The sequence below is a fragment of the Prionailurus bengalensis genome, chromosome A2, assembly GCF_016509475.1.
Source record: "Prionailurus bengalensis isolate Pbe53 chromosome A2, Fcat_Pben_1.1_paternal_pri, whole genome shotgun sequence".
Classification (NCBI taxonomy): Eukaryota; Metazoa; Chordata; class Mammalia; order Carnivora; family Felidae; genus Prionailurus; species Prionailurus bengalensis.
In genome coordinates, this window is record NC_057348.1 from 108,132,622 (window position 1) to 108,160,438 (window position 27,817).

At 37.0% G+C, this 27,817-nt stretch overlaps 1 long non-coding RNA gene across 1 annotated transcript; it reads right to left on the minus strand.

Annotated features, from left to right (window-relative positions):
* On the minus strand, nt 1-25,379 carry LOC122487950. Its single transcript, XR_006298514.1, has 4 exons — nt 23,233-25,379; nt 22,764-23,029; nt 19,484-19,676; nt 1-6,692 (listed from the first exon to the last, which is right to left on the minus strand). It is a non-coding gene; the product is annotated as an uncharacterized LOC122487950 (long non-coding RNA).
* Between the last annotated feature and the right edge of the window lie 2,438 nt (nt 25,380-27,817).

Consider the following 27,817-nt stretch of genomic DNA (forward strand, 5'->3'; position numbering starts at 1 on the left):
TTAAAGTCTTTAATGTATTTTGAGTTGATTTTTGTGTATGGTGGAAGATAGGGGTCTGGTTTCATTCTTTTGATTGTGGCTGTCAAGCTTTCCCATTACCATTTAATGAAAAGATTATCCTTTTTTCATTGTATATTCTTGATTCCTTTGTCAAAAATAATTGAACATACATATATGGACTTACTTCTGGACCCATTATTCTGTTCCATTGCTGTAGGTGTCTGTTTTTATGCTAATGCCATACTGTTTTTATTACTATAATTTTGTAATACAGTTTGGAATCAGGAAGCTGGAATGCTTCCAGCTTGGTTCTTCTTTCTGGAGATTGTTTTGATTATTTGAGGTCTTTTGTGGTTTTATAAATTGGATACTTTATATCTACTTCTTATGGAAGCAGTGGTTATTCTTTAGTTAGTAAAATACATTTTAATCACAGCAAAAATAATCTACTTTGCATCTGTTTATTACAGTAATAACATTTGAATTCTTTCTATGTTGCATTACCAATTCAGTTGTTGCATTCCATAAGGAAAAAAACTCTTTGGGTGGGTTTTTGGTGATCATTTTTATATTAGGTTAGAATGACAATATTGAAACAGAACCAAAATTAAAAGAACTCAGTGAAGCTCCATATACACATCATCCAGATTCAAGTAAGACTACTTGAGTCTATCCTTTTTCACTTAAAAATATTTAAACCAATGTTTTTCTAAGTGTCAATAATGAAAACTAACCCATGTAATATCGTCTGTAAAAATCATAATTTTCACTTTCTTATCTCCCTCTTATTTTTCCAAGTTTTTGTTGATATGCACATATCAATGTTAAATGACTAATTTTTATATTTACATACAAAAAAGTAAGAATATTTGGACACATACATTATTGTTAATCTGCAAAAGCAATGATTTAGACAGACTTATTCTATGTTTTCTGGGGTTTTTTTTCCCCACAATTTTCTTTCATTCTATTATTCTCCATTCTCTTTTGTATTATTCTCCAATCTATCACAGCATGTATTTGAGTCTTCTTTACCAGAAAAGTATGAGGGTAGCATCCTTCCTAAGCTTTTGCATGTCTGATAATGTCCACCAGCTTGTCTTTCACATAAATGAATTTGGCTAACCATAGAATTTTGCCAAACATTGAAAACATGACTTCATCACTTTCTGGCAGTTAAACTATTTTTGCATCTGGATGCTTATAGTATTTTTTAAAGTTGATCTTATAATTCAAAATGCATGAGGTTAAGTATAGATAACAACTTACTTGTTCTACTTTCCCTGAAACTTGACAATCTCTTATACTCTGAGTATATTTTTTTACAACGCAAAAAACTTTCTTTTTAATTGTCTCTTTAACACTTGCTTCTGATTTATCCATTCTGTTACCTTTTCTTAATTTCTATTTTATATATGGAAATATATAAAACAGACCAAATCCTTTAGTCTGTCATACATCTATCTTAATTTTCCTCATTTTACTCCTTTTCTTCTTTGTGTAAGAGTCTTTTTGGAGCTTGGTTTATGTTTCATATATTCTATATTCTAAGGTGAGATGTTTTCTGCCATCATGTTTACGGTGTCAAATTCAGCAAACATGTTTTTCACTTCCACACATCTTTCTCTGACATTACATTTTCTTTCATATATTTTTGGGGGGAGAGTGACTGTGTAGAAGCAGGGGATGGGCAGAGAGCAGGGGGACAGAGGATCCAAAGCAGTGTCTGCACTGACAACAGAGAGCCTGATGTAGGACTTGAACCCACCAAACGTGAGATCATGACCTGAGACGAAGTCAGATGCTTAACTGACTCAGCCACTCAGGTGCTCCTGAAATCGGCTTGTCATAGTTTGAACAATTTAGAAGGATTTCTTCAGTTTTTTTTAGGAGGGCCTTGCCATTCTCCAGTAGCATGGGCAAAGGTATTTCTCTGTTTTCATGCTTCTTTTCAATCCTCCTTCTATGAGCTAGCTGTAGTATCCTAATAATCTCATCCATAGGGAAGGTAAACTTTTCGTGACATTTGTATGACTGTTTTTGACATTTTCTTCCAAAGTTCTTGCTATTCCTTCAGGATATCTTTATCCATCCCCCCACAATGCATTAGTCTTCCATCACCTGTCACCAGGAATATTTTAGTGGTCTCCATTACCTCTTCCTCTAAACCATAATGTACAGAGATTTCAGACTGGACATGGAGATGGTCTTACTTCACTGAGACTGGTGGTAGTTGCATAATCCTATCCCCATTTTCCCTCCTCCACAAAGTTTAGATGGAAGAAAAGGAATTAAAATAATTCAGTATTAAATGCAAAATTATTTTGAAATCTCTCTAAATATTGATTTCATCACATAACTATCCTGGCTCAAAAACTGTCAGTGGACCCCAAATGCCTATGGGATAAAATGGAAACATTGCAAATTCTCATCCAAGGTTGGTCATAGTATGCTTTTTAAATAGTTTTTCCAGTCTCAGCTCATATATCTCCTCAACTCAGTTTTTGCTCCAATGAGATTATTTCCTCATTTTTTCCAAATAAGCCATACTCAATTCTACCTGCACACTTTCCCTCACACTATATCATTGGTCTGGAATGCCTTGCATGTTGTAGGTAAATTCTCCCCACTATTTTATTCCTAGCTCAAGAATTACTTCTTTTATTGAGCTATCTAAAACCCTTCACAGCTTATATAGCATTTCCTTTCCTGTGTGACTCATGTTAGTAATTAGATGATGTTGAATATTTTATCGTACGTTGAGTGAAGAGTTGTCTCATATCTTCCACTTTGATAATACCTAGATAAGTGGCACTTGGCATTAATACTTTTGATCTTCATTTTGCTTCCAACATTATTTATACTGAAGTAGCCAACAAATGGTTGCTGTTTAAATATATGAGCAAAGGGAGAAAACAAAACAAAAAGACCTAGTAATTTGCTTTCACTGTAAGGTACATTACACATTCTTGGAGTAAAGTCTAAAGTATCACTGGAAAGTTAAAGTGAACTAAAGTGATTTTAATCAATAGTTTTTAATAAAGTTAAAATTATTGTAAAATAAAATTAGAGCATATTCTATGGTATCATTTTTAGGGAGAGATAATTGCCTCCTCATGATGGGCTTTGAAGTAAAATAATTCTGAATTCAACTCTCTATTCTGCCACTGTCTAATGGACTCCTCTTGAATAGGTTTCTAACTCCGCTTTACCCTTTCTTCATTCACAACATGGAAATAATAATGTCCAATTATATCATTAATATGAGGATATTAAATGGAGACTAAATATTTAAAATATCTCTAGAGGTACAGTGTCTATTACACAGGAAATAAAAAATCCTATTTATCGAATGTGTTTGTATCTCCTCAAAATACATTAATTCATTAACCATAACTTGATGAGTTGAGTAGTATTATTACCTCAATTACAGATAAGGAAATAGATAATTAACTTTCCAAGATCATTTAGCTAAAAACAAAACAAAACAAACAACAACAACAGAACAAAACAAAAAACAGAAAATGTGGCAGCACCAGACAATTTATGTTGTGTATGTCCAGAGCCCACACTCTTGACTACTAGGCTACGCTGCCACCCAGATGCACAGAGAGTGTTCATCTCTATCCTTATTCATTGATTCACAATGCCAGTCAGAGCTCATGTAAGATACATGCCCTCTTTGCAGAGCTAGTATAAGCTTGTTGGGATATTAATGGGAAATGATAATCCTCTATTTCTCATGAGATATGAATATAGGAGAGGAGAGATTTTAAAAATATCATATTACTACAGAAAGTCATCAAATATCTTTTCTGGAGATTTCCAATAATATTATTTGGAACGGTTAAGGAATTTCTGGAGGAAACTTACATTTCACAGTCTCCTTTGAGCCCTCTATTCATATAATTCGATTTCCTAGATCTATTGATGTATGATAAAGATGTTTCCCTTCATGTAGAAACAAATTAACTAGCATCCTAAGTTGGTAAGAGTTGGCATTTCTAAACTAGGTTTCTGTTTGTACTTATATTTTTTCAAAAATTAAAAATTTTTTATTACATGTAAATTTAAATGAGACCATACTTTTTTTATAGTTAATGAGGGAAATGCAGTCCACAAAGTTTAAAACATCTAATTTTCAAAGCCTTTTTTGTGGCTTTAACACATTCTGCACATTTTAGTTAAAGTAATTAAATGACATTCTTACAACATTAATAGCATAGATGTAATGAGAGACATAGAAGCAGGAGCAGGGAAGGAAACAAGAGGGAAGTGAGAGGATAGCAATGGAAGAGTCGCTGAGTAGGTTTGAGACACTGCAGAATATGGATATATCTCAGCCTCAGGATCCGTATCGGAACATGATGACAATTCTAAAGGCAGCTTCCAGACTCAGCCTTTTGGATGTGGGTGGTGTGAACATGTGGGAGTGTGTGAATGTTTTTTCCTGGCTGGACAGACACTTTCGCCCTGTTGCCAAAGCCATGTTGTGTGTATGAAAGATGAACTCCCTGTTCCTGGTGCTGTTACAGGCACCAGGAAGCAGTAGGAACACGCTGGAATCCAACTTTCTTTTGGAAAACCAGACCAATTGTTGAAAAGAAGCCTCAAAATATTGAGTTGATACTTGTGCGGAAAATCATTCTTATGAGATTTGCATACCAGTTATTTAAATATAAAGAAACTGAGGTAAGGAGATAGGACATTGTAAAAATACAACTGCAGTGGCCTTAAATCGTCATTTGGATCAAGCCTTGTGATTTTGTCATAGAGCCAATGATAAGAAAATCATGCAGATGGTGGCCAATCAACTTCTTCAATGCAAAGAGAAATATCAGAATTTTCACTTGTGAGGTCATTCCAACATTTTATCACCTTTCAGTAATGACATTTTTCTTTACAAATACTGAGCATAGACACATATGGGTATGGGACATAAAAAAGAGGAAAGAAGTGAAAAAATATGTATTGCTTAAGTAGGTTGGAATCAGGCAGATATCCCTTAGTCTTTACAAAAATCCTCTCAATAGCCCTTGCATATGGTATTATGACCATTTTCCACAAAGGAAACTGAAGCCTAACTACTTACTTATAACTGATGGAGAGGGACTTGGTTGTTTGACCACAAATGTCACATGTAAGCTTTCCATGGAATCAGATATTCCTCAGATTGTACTGGCTTTGCCACAACTATAGAAAAGATGCTTTTTTCCTGTATATTTGGTGTAGTTTCTTCTCAAGATGTGTGATTTAATAGACATACCTTACTCTCATGATGCATTATAATGAGTGCTTGAAAGTTTGGACTCCTGGAGTAAGTCTGGATTTAAAGACAAGCTGTCAACTACTATTGTGTAATCTTGGAAGTTTCTTTAACAATCTTGTGTTCAGAACAGTAAAAGGACACTTAGAACTAAGAAGACCTGAATAAAGTGTGGACTTCAGTTAAACATAATGTATTGAGATTGGTTCCTTAATTGTATTAATGTAAGATGTTAATTACAATGTTAATACCTCTGGGTGTGGGATATATAGGAACTCTCTGTACTATCTTTCCAATTTTTATGTAAAGTTAAAACTCTTCTAAAAATTAAGTTTTGTTAAAAAATACTGTGCTTGTGGGGTGCCTGGGTGGCTCAGTTGGTTAAGCATCCGACTTTAGCTCAGGTCATGATCTCACAGTTTGTGGGTTCAAGCCCCGCGTCGGGCTCTGTGCTGACAGCTCAGAGCCCGGAGCCTACTTCTGATTCTGTGTCTCCCTCTCTCTCTGCCCCTCCCCTGCTCATGCTCTGTCCCTCTCTGTCTCAAAAATCAATAAAACATTAAAAAAAATACTGTGCTTGTATCACCTGCCTAGTTCAGTTGGTAGAGCAAGTGGCTGTGGATCTTAGGGTTGTAAGTTTGAGCCCCATGTTGGGTGCAGAGATTACTTTAAAAATACTGTGCTTCACCGGGCTTCCTGTGAGCACACAGCCCACTTCAGATCCTCTGTCCTTCTCTCTCTGCCCTCCCCCACTCACACTCACTCTCTCTCAAAAATAAATAAACATTAAAAAAAAATACTGTGCTTTACCGTCCTCATGATTTTCTTAGGAAAATTTGATGAATTAATACATATATAGTACTTAGCTCCTGGTAAATATCAAATGTAAATAAATGTCAGCTATTGTGGGCATTCTTAGGAAAGGGAGAGGTTTGGGCAGAGAAGGAAACTTTTACTATTGGAAATCTACTCAAAGTATGCAAAGAACCAGTAATCACATTCAAGGCAGGGTTCCTGCCTTCCTGTGCACCAAGAATTTGTTTCACAAAGGTCTTATCAGGGATATGATTTCTAAAATCGGCAAGTATCCCTAGATTTTCTGAGATGAGTTTACTTGCCTGCTTTTCTCCAACTTGTTCCCTGTTACAAGTTCAGGGTGAGACTAAAGAGAAAACACAAGAAGAGGAATTCAATGAAGCACTGAAGAGAAGCAGTTAATTCCACATTCAAGTTAAGGTTGTTTACCTGAAGGTTTAGTGTGGCTCTGAATGTCTGAACTATGAGACTCACTGTTGGAAACTCAAGATCCTGCTGTCCCAGTTTGCCAGTCACTAGTGGCCAATCACCAAATTCCCTCATTCCTCAATACTTGGCTGTATTGCCTTCTGTTGCAATTTTTTTTTTTGTACATAGGATGAAAAATTCACTGTAGAGCCAAAGAAAGAAAGCATATGTGAAAAGATAGCACTTCCATTAGTAAATGAAAGTAGGTGTCAGATGAAAGGAATTCATGACCAGAGTGAGTATCTGTGAATCATCTTGAGAAAACTCACCACTTGGTTGACTTCCGGCACATTAAAAACTTGAGGCACAACATCCCCCTGTTCCCTTTTTAACATAGTGCTCGTTTTATTTTCTAGTGCAAAATTAAATCTCAAAAACAGGGAACACTTAACTTGAAAAGATTTTCCTATCACTGAAATTGTATCAGTGTTTCCCAATCTTGGATGTGTATGCAAACCTCCCAGAAGGCCTTGTTAAAAGACCTTATAATTCAGTGATTCTCAGATGAATCTTAGAATCTGAGATCTGCATTTCTAATAAGCTTTTAGACCTTTGAACTGGATTTTGGTGAGTAAAGTTATGAATGGTTAAACTTAGGTGTCTGCACATGAAGTTTGAACTCAGTTAGGGACCAGCAGTGTATCTATCATCAGGAAAATAAACTAGCGAAACTCAAAAGAACGTACGTGCCATCGCTTCGTTTTTGATAGAAATTATTGCTGAGCTCAATAATTCTGAACCATGGCAGTATCAGAGGAACATTCACAAATTGCCCCTGTATAATCTGCAGAAATTTTTATTTGGTTGGTCTGGTGCAGGCCTGAGAATTAGTATTTTTTTGAAAGCTTGTCAGATGGCTCCATCATGCAATCGAGATTGAGAACCACTATGGAAGTGACATCACCTTAATTAATGTCTTTCCACTCAAACTTATTTGTTGGTTAGCTTTCTCACATCACCCAAGTGGTGCTAAATTCTGAAGCAAAACAAAGTAAGTAGCCACTAGCCTCTAGGATTCTGAAATAAAATGTTTAAAAATGCTGTGTATCTCTTATCCCTTTGTTACAGATTCACTATGCATATATGAAAGCTATGTAGATCATCAGAATTTTTGTTGAATATGCACGGAATACTTGAACTATGTGGCTGATGGAAAATGGACTTTGGGCAGACATTTGTGTAGGCTTGACATATCTATCTGGTGTGTTTAAAACTCATCCTATCAATAACCAACCAGTCTCGAAACAACACTGAGAATAACATGGGTGACAGAATCTCTCTGGCCTAATTAAAGGATATGGGTATCAAGCTAGTACTGACGTATAACACATTAATGATACAGTGTTTAAATGGTACTATCACAGCTCTCAGCCTCCCACCTGCCTATCAGAAAGGAAGAGAAAATTTTAAAAGTGTTACAAATAGTAGGGCCAGACCTTGCTTTTCCTTGGGTCTGTGCAAGGGAAGAGAAGTGGTGTCCCGTACTCAGCATAGGACTCTGAATACAATCAGGACAGACTGCTGACACATTTCTCCTTCACTCCACCCTTGGAACCAAGCCAGAAGCTAGGCTTCAAAGTATATCTAAGTGAAAGTTCATTTCAGTTTTATCAACAAACATGAGTGCGGCCAAGTAATTCTGAATTACCCTTATATAAACAATGTTTATCTGTTATTTCCCTTTGAAAATAACTATTGTGTTTTTTGAATAAGCCAATAAAATATTGTTTTTCTTTGTGATTCCTGACATGGTTTTTATACACAGTCCACCATTAAAACCTACTTTTGAAGGTTCCCAAGATTTGAAAAACATTTAGTGCTTTGCCCATGAATGAGAGTGCAAACACAAAAAGGCATACTCAGTATCAATGAATATTAAGGGGTATCATGATATTACCATGAAGCATTTCCCCCCTCTTCCTACTACTAAATTATTCCTACTTCAGAGGATAATGAGGGTTAAGTGAGAAAATATGCACTGTATTCAATAAGTTGTAAAGCTTTCTTCTGTTAATGGTTAGCTGCCTGGAGCACAACAAACTCAAATTAGGTCTGTGCTGTCCTACATGGAGTTTATACATGACCCAGCGGTGGAGATTATAGTAGAGTGAAAAAAGTATGTGTCCGTGCATTTAGGGTTAACCCAGGGCACTTCTGCAGTCGGCACCAAATTCACAGGCAGGGATACCCTTTCAGCTTCCTGTACTCTCAAACCCACTGTGATTCATTTTGCTTTTAATCATTGTAAACAGGCCCAAACGGTGGTGGCATTTACAGCTCCTTTTTGGCCTTTGCTTTTTACAGTTGGTGCTTCCTAAACTTGTTCTTAGGGAGCCTGAACACTTCTGCAGAAGTACTGGACCTGGATGGAGGAGGAACGAGCATGGTCTCAGACAGGTGCTTCCTCTTCCCATCTTTACTTCTACTTGCTTATAATGCCTTCTGTCCAATAAGACTTCTAGGAGGGAAAGCTTACTTCAGCTGAAATAAATGTGATCACCTCACGCTACGGGGGAATTTCAGGAGACGGAGCACTGCCTACAACTTGAACCTATCTCGTTCCCCAATCAACAAAGTAATAAATGAAGACATGACCTCCTATTTTCCTATCAACTCCATTAATATTTCTTTGAAATGGTGTGTTGTTAAGTAGCAACTTGTGTGTTAAATTTCATTTCCACACTGACTTAATTGTGCTTTCAGATCTTTATTCCACCAAAAAGTGTTTTTCCCCCCTCTTATCTCATTGAAATGCTTAACCAATACAACTGCCCTTGCTAATTTGGTTAAAATATATTATATGAAATCTCATTGAATTGGAACATGCTATTCAAGCCATCATTCTGGACATTTAACAGTTAAAAGTGTGCAGAAATCAAATCAAGAACAGAAATGGCCACATGGCTATGTTTTCAGGGGCTGTGCAAAGGGTCTCTAATATGTGCTCTGAAGTTGCCTTTAAACTGCTGTTAAGGTTTTAAAGATATTTGCTGATCTTTGCATAGCAGCTTTTGTATATTCTCTGGCAAGATAATTCCAAGTATAAAGAGAGAGGCACCACATAAACAAATCAAATTACAGTAACACTTCATTAAATGCAAGGATGTGAAAGGTCATCCAATAAATATGAAATCAACAGACTGATTTATTAAGCATGTGCCTTATTAAAGATATGAATCTCAAATACCACTACTTACATATAAAATTCAAAAACTGCTAATGCCATAAAAGATTTTTCAAAATAATTCAATTATTCAGTAAATTTGATTCAGACCAGTATATATATTTGGACTGATTTTATATTTGGATTGATAATCACAGGTAAAAAAGAATATGTTTTTAGTCAAGTTAATCTAAGTAGTTTTAGGGAAAAATATGATTTATTTCTCTTCCATTAAAAGCAATCATGAGAGGATAATTTTTATTTCTCTGCATTTTTTTCTTCTTCTTAAATAAGCTCATCACTCTTGAAAGCACTAAGTGAGGAACAGATGAATTATAACAAATATTCCATAGAATAAACTATGTATTTCATAAGGGTATCATAAATAGATTTCTTCTGTGTTCCTAAGGTCACCAAACAAATGACAGAAATTTTGAAGCCCCTATTCTCCTCGGCTAAAGTTTGTTTTAAAACATAAATTGATTATACTCACCTTGAAATTGATATGTACAGGCTCATCAATGTATATGTAAGAGGATATCTATTATAGCATTTTTTAAGGGTGGGGATTTGGAGGCAATGTGGGACTCCATCCTGGCAGAATGGAAGGGTAAAACATGGATGGTACATAAGCTAGAGAACAGTGGGGCAGTTTGAGGTATGGGTTAGATTACACAACATAAATTGACTTTAAAGACAGAGAGGTCAATGAAAAGTATAGAAAAGAATGTGATCTATAACACAGTACTATGTATGTAAACTAAGCATATGTGCACCTTAAAAAAATAATACATATTTTGCAAGGGTAAGTATATATAAACCAATAAAAATACATTGACTGAAAAGTAAGATTATTTCAATCCTGTGCAATCACAGGCCACTAAATACATACATACATACACACATACATACATACATACATACATAAAAGTATGATGTTAGCTCTCCACCATATGTTGTTAAAGAAATACAAAGAGGGCGCCTATGTGGCTCAGTGGGTTAAGGCTGTGATTTTTATCTTGGCTCAGTTCATGATCTCATAGTCCCTGAGTTTGAGCCCCACCTCACTACATCGGCTCTGCACTGACAGTATGGAGACTGCTTGGGATTCTTTCTCTCTCCCCCTTTCTCTGACCCTCCCCTGCTGTCCCTCCCACCATCTCTCTCTCTCAAAATAAATAAATAAACTTTAAAAAAAAGGAATACAAAGAAAAGAAACAGAAAACTTGCACTGGGTAAGGCTCTGTGCCTTTTGAAGGAGCACACTTTTTTTGGAGTGTACAAAGTTAATCCTTCAACAGCAAAACCTGTAGGAATATGAATGAGAACAAATCCTTTGTCCCAGATTTAATTCTTCATAGGAAGATTAGTACCATTAATACCAAATGGTAGAGGGAAAGTGTTTAAAATGCAGATTCCTGGGGGTGCCTGAGTGGCTCAGTCAGTTAAGTGGCCCACTTTGACTCAGGTCATGATCTCGCAATTCCTGAGTTCCAGCCCTGCAGGTCAGGCTCTGTGCTGACAGCTCAGAACCTGGAGCCTGCTTTGCATTCTGTGACTCCTTTTCTCTCTTCCCCTCCCTCACTATGCATGCACACATGCAGGCTCTCTCTCTTTCTCTCTCTCAAAAGTAAACATTAAAAAAAATAATAAAATAAAATGCAGATTCCTGGACTATACTCCAGATCTAGTGAATTCGAATCTCTGAGTCTAGAACTTTTGATTTTTAACAAGTCTTCACCCCCATATCGGCTTAGTGATTCCTATCCTTATGAAAGTTTAAGAACTACTTGTATAAGGAAACAACATTAAAGTATAATTCACTCTATGCATGTTCCTATTCATTAAAAAAACATTTAAGATGTTCTGTTGGTAAGCTATTTTATATTTTTCCTACAGATGGAGTTCACACTTCATCTTTTTTCTCATTTATTGTTCTAAGACATTGGATTCACAATTAAATTTAAAATAGAGGAAACAAACCTATTAGCATATTTTAAATGTATGGGTTTTTGTTGTTTGAAAAACAAATCCAACCATCAGGAATAAATTTAAAACGTTATTACAATTATGTCCCTCAATCATAGCAAAAAGAATTATTGCATTAGCAAATATTCCTTTACTTATACAATGAAAAAAAAATCCTCTGTCAATGCTTCTGAAAAAAAAAAAAAAAAAAGGAACGAACAGTCCACTCACTGACAAAGCAGAAAGAAGCCAGTGGGGATAAAATGTTAAGGTCTGGCACTGAAGTTATATTTATCACATATGTATATCTATTTTACTAAGACAGAATACTAGGATTTGGACAAGAATAACTCTGTTCTGAAATGTAAGTTCTGAAGCCAAGACTCATTGTCCTGAGCAAATGAGAGGAGTCCTTTCCCCCCCTGTTATTCCTACATCTTTAAAACCTGAAAATTTATATTTATGCTGAGGGAAAAAAGGATAGGAAAAAATAATACTTTTTCTAACCACATTCAGTTGAAGTGGGCAGCATATCCAGGCATATAGTGATCAAGTTATTATGGTCCACAAGGCTGTTATCTTCCTCATTGATTCAACTTTGCAAATTGTGGAATTCTGGCCAGTACTTGAGACTTGTAGCATTTTTTCCTTATTCTCTCTCTCCAAAAGCTTAAAGAAAACTACTCGTGCTAGTGACACACATACATTGACTACACTTATGTATCCACGTGCAAATATGTGTGTGCTTGCACACTCATGTGCATGCACACACACACACACACACAGAAACAGGCTATCTATCCTGGACCAGAATAATCTGGTCCTTTGGTACATTACAGAGAATACTAAGGGCCAAAACTTTTAGGGCTGGAAAATAACTAATGTTCTTGCCAGTGAGTTAAAGCTGGAGTATCCCCTTTGTCATAGCCAAATTTATGACATGGATCAAAAACTATAAAAAGCTATGTTGCATCCTGCCATTAAGGAGAATTAATATTTTCAGTGGTATGTTAACCAACGTTTTTCCAGTGTCTCTTGTTAAAAGCAGATTGTTGACTTTTCATCATGGTGTGCCAAACATTTTCATTGAAACCCTAACAAGACTTTCATCTTAGAACCATTATTTCTTAATGGACTTGGATAAGGGCAACGTAAAAGAATGGCTTTGCTTTGCAGCACTGCGGCATGCAGCAAGGGCTCGTCATTAGCGCGTTGGGCCTTGCTGAATCATTACACATGTAGACATTTAAGGCATTTCCAGTGTGACTTGATGTTTTCCTTGAAGCACACTTCATGTTTTATCTTATGCTAAAGCAACATAGATTTTTCCTCCCACTTTCATGTATCTTTATTATGATTCTTTCTACTTGACTATCCAGTAAAACTATAATAAATGAGATCATTCCTGCACACATGCACACACACACACAGTTTTGTTTGCTTTGTATTTTTTATTGAGGATATCTATCTGCAGGATTTTCTTCTATGCTCAGGGAATCAATGCATCTTTTAAAAAACCCTAAGCCCCAGTAATTTTGCAATAAACTACATGACATCAGTAGTTTAGAATGTCCAAATACATATGTGTGCATGTATACATATATATATATATACACACACACACACAGGTGTATATATATATATATATATATATATATATATATATATATTCTTGTATATCATTGTGTTAATGTGAATGAGTGACAACTGTACTATAAGAAAGGAAGCCTGGAGGCTAGATGACAAAAGGTGCCATGAAAATAGAATGTGTCCTTTGTGTGGGCACTTCCATTTGAGAGAGTTTTGAAATATGTAACGTACAAAAGGTATGATTCAGCTAGTAGGCTGATGCTGACAGACCCTAATTTTCCCAATAATCTTTCATTTCTCTCAAATAGATATTTAGAGGCAATGACAATTACACACAGAGAAGGAAAATTTGGCTTTTGGCTTGGGTTCTCACTCGAAAGTGTTGGCCTATATCTCTATCGAGTGTTTTATGATGTGGTTGATCAAATTGTAAGGTATGACTGTAAACCACACTACTGACTCTGAAACCAGCAAGCTGAGAGTCACCTGAAGTTAGCTATCAAAGTCAGATAAACTTTTGGAATCCAAGAATGCATGGGAGAAGACTATTTATCCAGCAAATAATATTTAATTCTAGAACCTAGATTTTATGGAGTTTATAGAGTTTAATATGCCTCCCAAGAAGTTTTATGATTTGAAAAACTGCACTCATTAAAGACATATTACAAAATCCTTTATTTGGAATGTAAGTATACCCATTCAGTTTTCATTCCTAGGAAACAAAAATAGTTCTACTTCCTCTAAACATATTATTTCAGCTCAGGTGTTTTTGACTGCCAGTAACATTTCCAAAACCAAAGTGGATTAAAGAAGGAAAGCTATCAACATAACTCACATAAGAAATCCAGAGGTAGCCCATCCCAAGTGGGAAACTGAGTAGCTCAAGTTTGCTGGGCCAAGGCCAGCACCTATGCCATCAGCTTTCTCTCATAGGTACGCAACTGTGGCAGCTCCAAACATCACTCCCTCACACAACAAGCAAGGCAAGGGCAAAAAGAGTTGAGACTTTCTGTTTACATTTATCATTCTTTTTCTCAAAGAAAAAACATTGCTCAAAAACTCATTAATTTCACCACTTTTTAAAAATTTATGTATCTGTTTTTAGCTAGAAATGAAACACAGATAGGTAAATACAATTTTAAAACATTGTTGGAAGGAATCTTGAATGATGAATTTCTAATGTGTCCAAACAAGCATGCTATTAAAAATAGCGTACAGCTTGGGGTTAATGGGAACAGGTGCAGTGACCAATCAGAATAGATGCCAGGTATCATGACTGGAGCTTGTTCAGTTGAGAGCCGGCCAAACTGACTTGTCTTTAGTTAGCCTTTCTAAGTGTTTAGATAAAAGGTCTTAAGATAGGCTCATGAGGTGCCTGGGTGGCTCATTCAGTTGAGAGTCCAACTTCAACTCAGGTCATGATCTCACAGTTTGTGAGTTCAAGTCCTGCATGGGGCTAGCTGCTGTCAGCACAGAGCCTGCTTCAGATCCTCTCTCTCCCTCTCTCTCTGCTCCTCCCCCACTCACACATTCTCTCTCTCTCAAAAATAAATAAACATTAAAAAAATCCCCTCATAAACAAGGGCTTAAGATAGCAGGTGATGGAACCCCAGATTGTCTTGTCCTCTGATGTAGGAAACAAAGTAAATGAAAAATGAGGGGCTCCTGGGTGACTCAGTCAGTTAAGTGTCGGACTTTGGCTCAGGTCATGACCCCACAGTTCATGGGTTCAAGCCCTGCTTTGGGCTTGGTGATGACAACTCAGCCTGAGCCTGCTTCATATTCTGTCTCCTTCTCTCTCTGCCCCTCACTTGTTGGTGCTCTGCCTCTCTCTCTCTCTCTCTTAAAAATAGACATTTAAAAAATTTTTAAAAAAAGTAAATGAAAAATTCAATTTCCTTACTGTCTACATCCCATTGACAAATCCTTAAAACAGGCAGAGTGACCTTCCTCTAGGAACTCAGATGCCTCACTGATAACACTTTGCTAAGGGCAAAAGGCACTCTTAGCCTGACTCCCCAGGATCCTGTAAGTCTACTTTAACATACAAAACTTCTTTTGGAGACTTCCTTTATCTCTAACCCCCTAAGATACATGTTGGCAATCATATTCCAAGCTTATGGCCCACTTATATACAACTGAAGGGCCTCATGACTGAGTTTTTACTAGATAGTAGTAAATAAGCTTTTCCTAAAAATAACTAGCTTCTTCAAGGTCTCAAAATTCCTCGCTTCCAAAATTCCTTGGAGATTTACACTATCCCTAACTCCCTCTCAACCTGAAGGTATGTAATCAGTCACCCATCACAACCCCAGTGCAGTTCTTTCTGCCCATAGGTCCTGTCCCCGTGCTGTAATAAAATCACCTTTTTGCACCAAAGACATGTCAAGAATTCTTTCTGGACCCAAAAACATCATCACTCCACCAGGCTATAGTTTATTTGGGGCAAATAGTGTGTTTCACTGATGATTGCATCCCTAATATCCAGCATGGGGCCTGAAACTCAGAGGGTACTCAATATTTGGTGAATTAATCAATAGATAAATGTAGTCAATCACAGAATATCTGGATTTGCTCCATATGAAATAAAGAAGTTCTTTTCCTTTTTAACTTACATCTGTTACATTCTTTAACTACATTTTCAATAGTTTCCCATTTTTAAGCTTTTACTTGTCTTTTCATGGAGTAAAACTATAGATGGTTATAATATTTTATCATTGAGATGATGATATATCTAACCAGCTTATCATCAGGAATATCAAGTTTAGTTTGTAACTTTCAGGAAGCAGAATTTGATACTGTAAAATATTTTTCTTTGGCATAAGAATTATTTTAGTCTGAGTTTTTTTAAGTTCATTTTTTTTTTTTTTTTTGGGGGGGGAGAGAGAGAGAGAGAGTGGCTCTGCCAGTGCAGAGCCTGATGCAGGGCTCACATTCAGGAATCATGAGATCATGACCTGAGCCAGAGTTGCATGCTTAACCAACTGAGCCACCCAGCGCACCTAGGCGAAGTATTTTTAAGAAACAACATATATAGGAATTGCTCTGCAAACTGAGTAGAAGTCTCCTTTTTGTAAGAGACAAATTTATATGGGAAATCTCCATTTGTAAAAGTACCTTTCTCTCAGCACTAGGAACAGAAGGATGGCTCTCAAAGCTTTTATCAATAGAGAAGGTCACAACCAAAATCTGCATAACAATCACACCCTTGTTTTCTGCCCTTTTCCTGATAGCCTCCCTTAAGTGGCTCACTCTCCCTCTCACCCCCCACCCCCAACATCTTTTGTCCTTAGCTGGAGATGATAGTTAAGGCCATCTCAGGAAGTGACTCAGTTTTCGTGGGTATTTCCCATGTATACAGGAGGCATACAGTTAATAAACTTAGTTGTTTTTCTCCTGTTAATCTTTTATTATAGTGGGTGTCTCAGCCAAGAACCTAGAAGGGTAGAGGGAAAAATTATTTTTCCTTCCCTACACCTTATTTTTGACTCAAATAAATGTAATATGTTTCAAAATAAGTATATTCTTCCCAGGCATATTTTGTTTCTACTATGACGGCAATGATGAAGTTAGAAATAAAATTGAATTTTACAGTTTAGCATAAAGTTTCTGCTTGCTCTTTGGATACAGACATATATTAGCTAAATTTCCTAACTTTAAAAAGTACAAAATAAAAGCCACCTTTAAGAAACACAAATACAGTAAGCCTTAAAATACAGACTAAATAGGACACAAATAGGGTTATGATAATGAAATTGCCTTCAAATTATAAACAAAAGACTGATTATGAAATTAACCTCTCTTTAAGAGGTCCAAAACAAATTTGTACTTAAAAAAAAGTAACTGCACCAAAGGAAAAAGCTGGGAAAAACAAAACTTTCCAACGGGATTTAAGAACGAATCTAACCAGAAGACACTATTAATACAATATTTGATGTGCTAAAATACTTTTAATTATTTCTGAATTCAAACCTGCTTTCGCTTACTTGAAATTGTTGCATAACTCAAAAGTGCCATTATAATTCAACCCAAATGGTAGGGTACTTCAATGAGCTGGTGGAATTGATTCTGGACATTAAAGAGATGCCGGCGAAGTTATAAATTGCTATTCTAATCGGGAGTGAAGAGGTTAATTCAAGATTCCACTAAAAAACAGACTGGCAGAAATGTTTCCAGGGCGTACTTTTTTTTCTTCATCCTCTCTTTCTCTCTCTTTCTCTCTCTCTTTCTTTTTTTTTCTTTTTTTTTTTTTTTTTTTTTTCTCAGTAGGGGTTTGGAGAAGAGGTTTGGAAGGGAAGGAGAGGGCTGGTTCCAGGCCCCCAGCATTCCCCAGAGCACCGTTAGGGAAGGGGGAGGGCTTCCTGCCCAGGCAGCCATCTGTAACATTCTGCAAACAGCAGGAACCCGGACTGCTCCAGTCAGTAAGCCCGGGTGAGGATTCTGTCTGCATTCAAAAAGGAGTTTCCCCTCTTATTTCTTGTAATCTCTCTGCCTGGAATCTTTTCTTTTATCTGTTGCAGGTGAGCAATGGAGCTGGGTTCTCAGGAGTTGCTTGATTAAATAAAATCGTATCTCAACGATGTCAGAGTAATACTGGTGGGGACACCGGCTTGACCAGTACCAAAATACCCAGCCTGCCTCCTGGAATGTGCTGGCAGCAAGCTGGGAATGTCATCATTTCAGCTAATGTCACACTGTGGAACACTTTCTGGGATCAGTGGACGTGTGTCTGATGTTCCCTAACGTTACTGCTTTCTAGGCTTGAGTCAATTAGAGTCGGCTTTTTTGGAAAGTGGTGTCATTTAAAACTTATTTTATGAAAGTTATTTTTGTGCCTATAATTTGGGGCTCACACGTCTGTTATTTCCTCCAGTCCTTGGCGTGCATAATATACCTCCTATGGAAAGTAGTAAAGAGTGACAATGGAAAAAATAACAAGGGCTTTTTACTTTTAACATCTGGAGAAAACACATTTAAGGAAATGTTAACAAATAGGTACAGGGATTGATAAAGTTAAAAATATATCTATATATATCCTTCCTTATAGAGGTAAAAACAACCTAGACAGAATTTTTAAAATCACTTTTTATACAATAAAAATTGAACAATGAGAATGATCTTATTTAAGAAGACTCAGTTCACATCTTTTTGTAGAGTCAATCAAATGACTAATATCAAATCCCCAAAGCACATAGGTACAAAAAATTTTCTCAGCAAAGAAGAAAGGCGTAGGGATTCCAATTTTCACATTTTCTTACTTTCCACTTTTTGGTAAAGCTTTACTATTATATTTAACTTCCTGGCAGCAGACTAAAGAAACAAGCAAATTATACTGTAGAAATGAAACTTAAAAATCAGAAAGAAAACTTCAAGAAACATTCCAGGGCAGAGATAAATACTAAGACAAATAATGCAGTCGTAGTTTTATTGAGGAAAAAAATGTACAAATGTGAAAGTACTCTGTTCTTACACACCAAAATTACTTAAAGACAAAATACGGTTCAAGGGAAAATAAATTATAATGAATATATACTACTGTATTAACAAAAGAACAGTGGCTACATTTCAGCACGGTTTTCTACTTCAATTTTTTCACATTTTTATATCTTAAAGTAAGCATTGGTAAATATTCCCATCTGGTCTAAGTTTTTAGTTTTGACCCTGAATCGTAATTTTATATCAGTATAGGCTAATTTATAAAGGCACTGCATCAAAATTTGAAAACACAATGAATCAAATATAATAGTTTCTTTTTTCCCAGAATTACCCAGTGTCCAGATGAGAAAAAAAAATTCAAAATCTGTATTTGGGGCAAAAAATGTATCAACAGAATAACAAAACTGCAAGATGGGGTTTGTAGAAAATTTTAAAGCTTTCGAAAATAAGTGGATTGCTTCCAGGTGCGTGGGGCTAGTGGTTATAGGGTTAGAGTACCCTTGATGGGGAGCAGGGGAGGCACTTCCTCAGGTTGCATTAATTCCCTTCCTGTGTCCAATCATCTTGCTGTCAATGTCCAGGATGGAGCTCTGAGTTTTAACAAGGCAAACTTAATTTCTATTTAATATTGCAAAGCAAAGGGCCAATACTATCACCGGGATCATGAGACTGCCATATAATACCAGAAAAACAGACTATTAATTTAAAATTTCACAATGAGAAATAATTATTGTAAAAAGGATACTGCTTTGATCCACACGATTAGTGCTACTTACCTGTACTCAAGCCACTTAGGAATCCACTCAGTTAATGAATTTGTAGTGAGAACTTGCCGTGCAAGATCAAAACAGTCCAACTCCTTGCGACCAGTACATTTTCTTCATGAAGGCAGATTTCCCTTCTTCAAATAAATGAATACACAAAATAATGCTACAGTCCAGATAGGAGGTCCTGGGATCCATTTTGTCTCTTTAAGGAAAAGTAAATGTTGGATGAGGTGCAATTCTAAAGTACAAGTCTCAGCAAATGATTTTATCTCCCTCATGCCTATATTTTCCCAGACAGTTTTTGTTTCATATAACTTCTAAGCACTGACAGCAGAGATCACTTACATTTACTGATTTTTTTTTCAAGGACCACTCAAGAGAAATGGTTATTGTGACAGATCTCTAAACTCATGGAAGCTTCGATGTTTCTGGGCTAGAGTAAGATATTCGTGAACTCTTAGCTATGTATGTGCCAATAAAAGACTGAAAGTCATTATGGGGATGTCTACACCCGGTTAACCACTTTACGATGCCCATGGGGTTAATCAACAAAACCCCTAAGTAAGAATAATTACTCCTCCCTTTCAGATGAGGAAATTCACTTTAAATAACATTTTCTAGTCACTCCTCTGGTAAAGGCAGCAAAAGTTTTGAATTAGATCTCTCTGACATCTTAGTAGGATGACATAGACCTCCTCTATTTTGACCTATACTTAGCTAAAGGGAGACAATGCCCCATCAACTAGAGATAGGTTACTAGAGGACAGGAAAAGTAAGGTTTGATTTATACATTCCCAGAAACCAGTACAGTAAAAGCAACTGAGAGCCTTTCTTAGTATTTGCTGAATGAATCAATGAATGAATCATTTGCTGAATGAATCAATGAATCAATGAATCAACGAATAGGGTGAACTCAGTAGGGTTGAATTGCCAGTGTGGAAAACTGTAGACTGAATATAAGATAAAGCGATTTGTATTTTAGTAAGCTGTTTCCTTCAAATATATAATAATCCTTTAAGGATAAGAATAGTGCTAAAATTATTCCCACAGTTTTGGAATTTCCTTTTTATCTAGCTGTTTTTCTTAGAATTATCAAATGGAAGGAAAAAGAGTTTCATATCCACACAATTTAAAAATATAGTCATAGCTCAACATCACAAATAATTAAGAAAATGCAAATCAAAACTACAGTGAGATACCAACTCACGTGCATTAGGATGGTTACTTTAAAAAAAAAGAAAGGAAAATAACAAGTGTTGGCAAGTGTGTGGAGAAACTGGAGCCCTTATACGCTATTGTAGGGAATATAAAATGGCATAGCAGCTATGGAAAACATATGATCGTTTGTCAAAAAGTTAAAAATAAAGTTACCATATGAGGCAGCAATCCTAAGTCTGGGTATATACTTAAGTATTGAAAGCAGGGCCTTGAGAAGATATGTGTACACCAATGTTCATTGCAATGTTATTCATAATAGATCAAACATGTTAGCAACCCTAGTGTCTACTGATAGATAAATGGGTAAGCAAAAGGTGGGTAAATACATACAATGGAGTATTATTCAGCCTTAAACAGGAAGGAAATTCCGACACATGCAACAACAGACATGAACCTTAAGGGCATTCTGCTAAATGAAATAAGCCAGTCACCAAAAGACGAACACTGTCTGATTCCACTTACATGAAACACACGCAGGATAATCAAAGTCCTAATGACAGAAAGTGGAATGGTAGTTGCCAGGGGCTAGAGTAAGGAGGAATGCGGAGCTATTATTTAATGGTATAGAGTTTCAGTTTTGCAAGATGGAAAGAGTTTCGAAATGGTTGGCGATGATGACTGTGTTGTACTGCTGAACTTATACATACAGTTGATTAAGATAGTAAATTTTATGCTATGTAGATATTACCAAAATAAAAATTCTGGAAAAACCTATAATCAGAGAAAGACATTGGTCCAAATACACAAGTCAGTTTGGGCTTTATTGAGCATTAGCCCTTCCCCATTATTTGGTTTATTACTTTAATGTAGCTGAGTCTCATTATTTAATTGTATTTTTACTAAGAGGGAGGAGGTGAACATATGTGGACCTTGGTTGATTATTTAAGCAAATCTGGCATCTTTCACACTAAAATAATCTCTTTTGTTCCCTGGGACTCCTAAGAAGCCAATGCTTAGATATTCACAGGAAAATATCGCTGAAGCGTGTTAAGAAAACTAAGCTATAAGAAAATTCGGGTCTTTAAAGAAATACCACTGTAGTATCAATTATTTATTAGCACCAAGATTTAAATTATTGACTAAGGCCTGGGCATAAAGAGACAACAGCAGTTAATGAGCTTTGTCTCTTGTCTCACACTATATGGATTCTAGAAACTGATTTTGGAATACTAGCCTCTAAGTAATGAAGTTTCCAGGGGCCATATGATAGCTTATTTAGCCAGGAGATGATTAAAATATCTATTTTTTAAAATTTAATTAGTAAATATTATTGATCATAGACTATCATATCACCGAGTAAGTAGGAAGCATACAAGTATGACAAACAATACATATTTTTATAAAGTAACACTTCCTAAATCTAAAGTTATTGCATACGCATGTACGTGATTTTTCTTTTAAAACTGACTGCCAAAATGTTAAATGTTGTATTCTTCTATCAGAGTTTAGCAGTGGCAGTGGTCAAAATCACACATTTATGGCTCAAAAGATCTTTCATGATTTTTGTTTTAAACCATTTCGTGAGGTCAAGTAAATTTTTCTTACTTCAAATTGTATCTATTCTAATTATATAAGCTTCCATATTTAAGATTTTAATAAAAGGGGCCAGTAAGGAGGTAGAGATACACAGAGGGGACTCTCAATATTACGCATTGTAGGGATTACGCATGCTTTTAGCCATGGGATACATTTTTACATGTTATTAAGGCAGTTATTCAAAAGAAGGCTGTGTGGTACATTGCCTTGATTGTTCAGGTGAGTCCTGGTGGCAAGGTCAGCAGCCTTCCTTAGGTGTCACGAGGACATTTGACTTTCAAAGAGAAAAATGAGCTGACAGAACCTGAACAGCTATAATTTCACACACAAATCAGGTAGCCTCCAGAAACTCCTAGAAACAACCAGGTAGTTTTTTTTGAAGGATGAGGTAAATTTTTGTCGACATTCATGTGAAGGTGAAACCTTCCAAATGTGAGTTTCACCCAGAGTGAGCCCTTTCTTCCTCTCCCCTCCGTCCCCAAACTAGCCAGGCTGGGGACATTCACCGAAGACAACTTCCATCTGTACATTTTACCTGGTATTTATCTTCTACCAATTTGGATTCTTACATTGCTGTATGCTTAGATTTCGTTTCTCTGGAACCATAAACGTGTTAATGGTATGAGGAAGAACTTTTTTCTTCAGAGAAGTTCAACAGGTAAAGCCGCAGAAGGCACTTTTGATACCAAGGAAGCATAGGCAGAGGAGGCAGGGAACCTCACCAGCAGGATTCACCAACTGCGAGATTCACAGAACTGGCTGCTGATGGTGTATGTCTGGTAAAGGGTACCAGCCAAGAGTCTGTGGAGAAAAAAGAGATGGATTGGCACTGGGAAGTATACATGGGTAGTTTCTTAGCTGTGACGAGTTATTAATGAAAGCAGTCATTAAAAGCTTCAAGAACAGATAAGCAATTTTTATTTCCTAACTGCCAGTTCTGGAAAGAGCTTTGCAGAAAAACAAATCGTGTATTGATGGGGAACATAGAGAAGAAAGGGACTTACCTGGAATATGGTGATTTCCTTTCTTGGTGGTCCATATTGCTTTTGTCATCCCACAGTGGGTTTATCCTGGCTAGGTAGCATCATCGTGGAGCAGTACAAAGGTGGATGGGAGCGAATGACCACTTTCTCCTACAATGCACACATTACAAAGTTTTTACTAAGTCAGAAGTAGAGATGTTAAAATTGGAAGACTAATCAGAAATGTGATACATGTCACCAAAAAATGGTACCCATATTTCATCTTTGGTTTGATTTTCACTTAACATTTGCAATGTTTAGATTATTGCAAAACAAGTTAAGCTGTACATGTATTCCACAATTTGTGTAGCTAATTTCATGCATAAGCCACACAGGTGTATGCTGTCACACGGAGGTGTCACGGAGGTGAGGATAGGGACAGCTACCCTGGCTGTTGGTGGTAGTAAAATTATAATGACAATTATGTTATAGCGTGGAGAAAGGAACACTGTGAGCCTCTATGACAAGGTAATTTTCACATTTGCTACTGACAGCCAAGGCATTTATGCAATTTGTGAAAAATAAAAACAGTAACGGAGTAACTGTTTTTGGTTTCGACTTAACAGTGACCTCTCTGTGCCCTTTAGCACTGTTTCTTTCTGCAGCCACATTGTTTTCCCATCTGATCCTCACAGCCATACTATATGAACCCTATGTTCCAGATGAGGAAACTGAGGAAGTTTCACCAAGAAGGAAATAAAGCTGGAACAGGGGCTTTAAGACCAGAGTCTGTATACCTCTCACCAAGCACGCTCTCAATAAACACATTCGTCCACAGAGACTAAGGGTTACTTCCTGAATGTCCTTGTCTTCCTGAAAGACCTTTCAGCAAGAACTGCTCTAAAAAATAAATTGGGGCAGAGTAATTTAATGCGCTTGTGTCGCTGTCTACTCATTGTCTCTGTTTTAAACAAGAACACATTGTGAATCCATTTCTCAGCAACAATGCCGAGTATCACTATCTAATTTAGGCTTCATTCAGGAAATAAATAGCAAGTTCTAATATGGGCTTGTGAGGTGCAAATACATGTGTATACATACCAGCATGAATGTACATGAGTCCCTTTGCTCTGCTCAGTCACAACAATTACTATGAAAGCTTCAGTAACTTCATTTTGGCAAAGAGAATGATAGGTCTGGGAACCAAATGTTAGCCTTAAGTGTGTTTTTCTGTTAGATCATTAGGTTTCCTTTTTCTGTACTTAACAGATGTGTAGAAATTAAATGGGTCTGGAGTCACTAATACCTTATGAATATGAAAAGCATATTCCTTCCTGTGAATAAAACCAACCATTATCCCATTAACCAATCTAAATAAAATATTGTCCTGTGCTCACAAAAAATATTTTCTGATGCTCTTAGTTCCACTCTTTACTCTCTTAACCATGGGAAATATAAACTAAAAAGCCGCTCAGGCTGCAAATAGGAGAAAACCCTTACTTTTGCATTCTTTTCTACTTACCTATTAAACTCTCAGCTCGTGTAGTCTTTGAGGAGTGAGTGGTTAGTCGGCTGGCCCCGAATATTGTAAGGAATATCAGAACACGTGCTACATCACACACAAATCACTGGATGGAATAGTAGGAAGGGACTCTGGAGATTACCTGGTTTAATTCCCTCACTCTACAGAGGAGAAAAGCAGGGTCTAGAGAGGCAAGTCCCCTGCACAAGGTCACAAGTATAATCAGGGGCAAACCACATTTGTTGATATTAATACAGTTCAGCCTTCCCCGTTCTCCAAACTGCTGGTGGCTGTGACACGGAAGAAAACACAGCACTGTTGATACACGAACAAACTTCATTTATTCATTTAGTACAGTCAGTCAACAGTTAATATACATTTATTGAGACTTCCAGCAGGTTAAATGTTGAGCGTTCACAGCTGAACATTATCAAACGAGGTCCCAACAGGCAACAGCAGCTCCCTGTTTCCATAGGCACCTATCAGAATGAGTTGGTTCTTAACAAGCAAAGGCCAATGAGAACTCTTCATAGCACATGAGTAGTGGATCGAGATAACAGCTCCTGCTACACGGAGTAAGAACATTCAAAGAATTGTACATTAATATTTTCTTTTTTTAAAAATATTTCGTAATGTTTATTTTTGAGACAGACGGAGACAGAGCACGAGTGGGGGAGGGGCAGAGAGAGAGGGAGACAGAGAATCCAAAGCAGGCTCCAGGCTCTGAGCTGTCAGCACAGAGCCCGATGCGGGGCTCCAACCCACAAACCGTGAGATCATGACCTGAGCCGAAGTCGGATGCTTAACCGACCGAGCCACCCAGATGCCCCATTAATATTTTCAAAATCAGTCACAGTTGCCACTTTCTGTTGTCATGAAAGACAACACTTGAGTAGCAAAAATAGAGCCAGGACCCTGATTCACATACTTCACTGATTCTTTTTATTTTATTTAAAAAAAAAAATTTTTTTTTCAACGTTTATTTATTTTTGGGACAGAAAGAGACAGAGCATGAACGGGGGAGGGGCAGAGAGAGAGGGAGACAACAGAATCAGAAACAGGCTCCAGGCTCTGAGCCATCAGCCCAGAGCCCGACGCGGGGCTCGAACTTACGGACCGCAAGATCGTGACCTGGCTGAAGTCGGACGCTTAACCGACTGCGCCACCCAGGCGCCCCAACATACTTCACTGATTCTTGAATGCAGTCTTTCTCAGGTTTCCTACTGTCTAAAACTATTCCTGGTAGGTTGTTTTTGTTTTTGTTTTTAATTCTTTTAAGCTCTGGGTCACAGGTCAATAGATTGGAGGGTTCTTTTAGGTAGATATTCTCAAAGAGCTAAAAAAAAAAAAAAGAAGAAGAAGAAAAGAAAAAAGAGAATGAGAACAAAGTATTAACTGACACTTCTTTAAGAATGCCAGGCTATGGGCACCTGGGTGGCTCAGTTGGATGATGACTCTTAATTTCAGCTCAAGTCATATCTCATGGTGGTGGGATCGAGCCCCAAGTTGGGCTCCATGTTCACTGTGGAGCTTGGGATTCTCTCTGCCCCTCTTCTGCTCATGTACTGTCTCTTTCTCTCCCTCTCTCAAAATAAATAAATAAACTTTACAAAAAAAGAATGCTAGGCTAGATAAAAGTCAGTGTTACTTTCAGCTAAAAATTCTATCTCAGGAAATACATCATATTTTTATATCACTAAATGTTTTTTTTTTTAATTTTTTTTTCAACGTTTATTTATTTTTGGGACAGAGAGAGACAGAGCATGAACGGGGGAGGGGCAGAGAGAGAGGGAGACACAGAATCGGAAACAGGCTCCAGGCTCTGAGCCATCAGCCCAGAGCCTGACGCGGGGCTCGAACCCACGGACCGCGAGATCGTGACCTGGCTGAAGTCGGACACTTAACCGACTGCGCCACCCAGGCGCCCCACTAAATGTTTTTTTTAAAGAAATAGAAACATGTATGAATGAATACATGTCTGTAACAGGATTACATAAAAAGTAAAAATCAAAAATAAATTCCTAGAAGGCAGGGACAGTGCCTAGAAAGTCATTGTACATTCAGGTTATAAACGCTCACTAAAATGTAGTAAAGCACTCAGAGACTTTTAACAAATCTCAGGAAGTATTCAACAATCCTAGAGATAAAAGCTAATAGAAAATACGATTAATTTCAAATAGAAAACTGCTTCACTCATTCTACAACCATTTCACTAAGCAAAGAAAATGAAGAGGCTCTAATTTCTAATTCTAAATGGCACAGCATGATGGTTGACCCTGGGGAAGACAGATCTGGTTTGAAATACTGTTTTTTTCAGAGTTATTCCAATAAGATTCAATAACGCTGGCAACTATGAAGATGAAGTAGTGAAAGCTTATGCTTTATATTCCTAAATTCGAACACAGTTGAAAAGGCAAAATTTTCATTTAATATTTTAAGCAGCATTTCAGAAATGATACAGATCACTTCCTATAATTCCTTCATTCCAGTAAGATACATTATTCACCACATACTACAAATCCTTTTCTGGTTTCCCCACGTTGAGATCTTCCAGAGCTAGTTGTTATTTCTATCTCTTAAGGGCATGGAAAATTAACAAGCAGCAGAGTAGAAGCTGAAGTTACAGAAGTGACTGAGAACCAAAAAGGATTTACTTAATCTCTTATTTTATGTGAAAAGAGCCTTGGGCCCTAAAGAGGAAAGTGAGTCTGTTTCCTAACAGATAATTACTGGGAGGATGGTTTCAGTGACCATTCCATTGCCAGAAGAGTCCACAAATTGGCAGTCTGGCCCTTCCATTCCCCTTTTCTGGTATTTCAGCAAGATAAGGTGATGGGGGATCAATTATCCCCACTGTCTGTCTGTACCCTGGGCTTTCCATCTTTTTCTAGCAGTCAAGGACAGTTCCTTTCCCTGTTTCAATGCCAATCGCCTCCCCAACCCTCATTTTCAGAAATCAGTGGAATCTGCCTTGGGTTAGAAAATTTCCAAAATACTTCCTAGGCAGAATCATGGAAATTAAAGATGTGGAGGACCTCATTGGATCATCTAGTTCATCTATTTCCCATTAAGGAGTTTTCCAGATGGAAGATTTTCATATGCTGG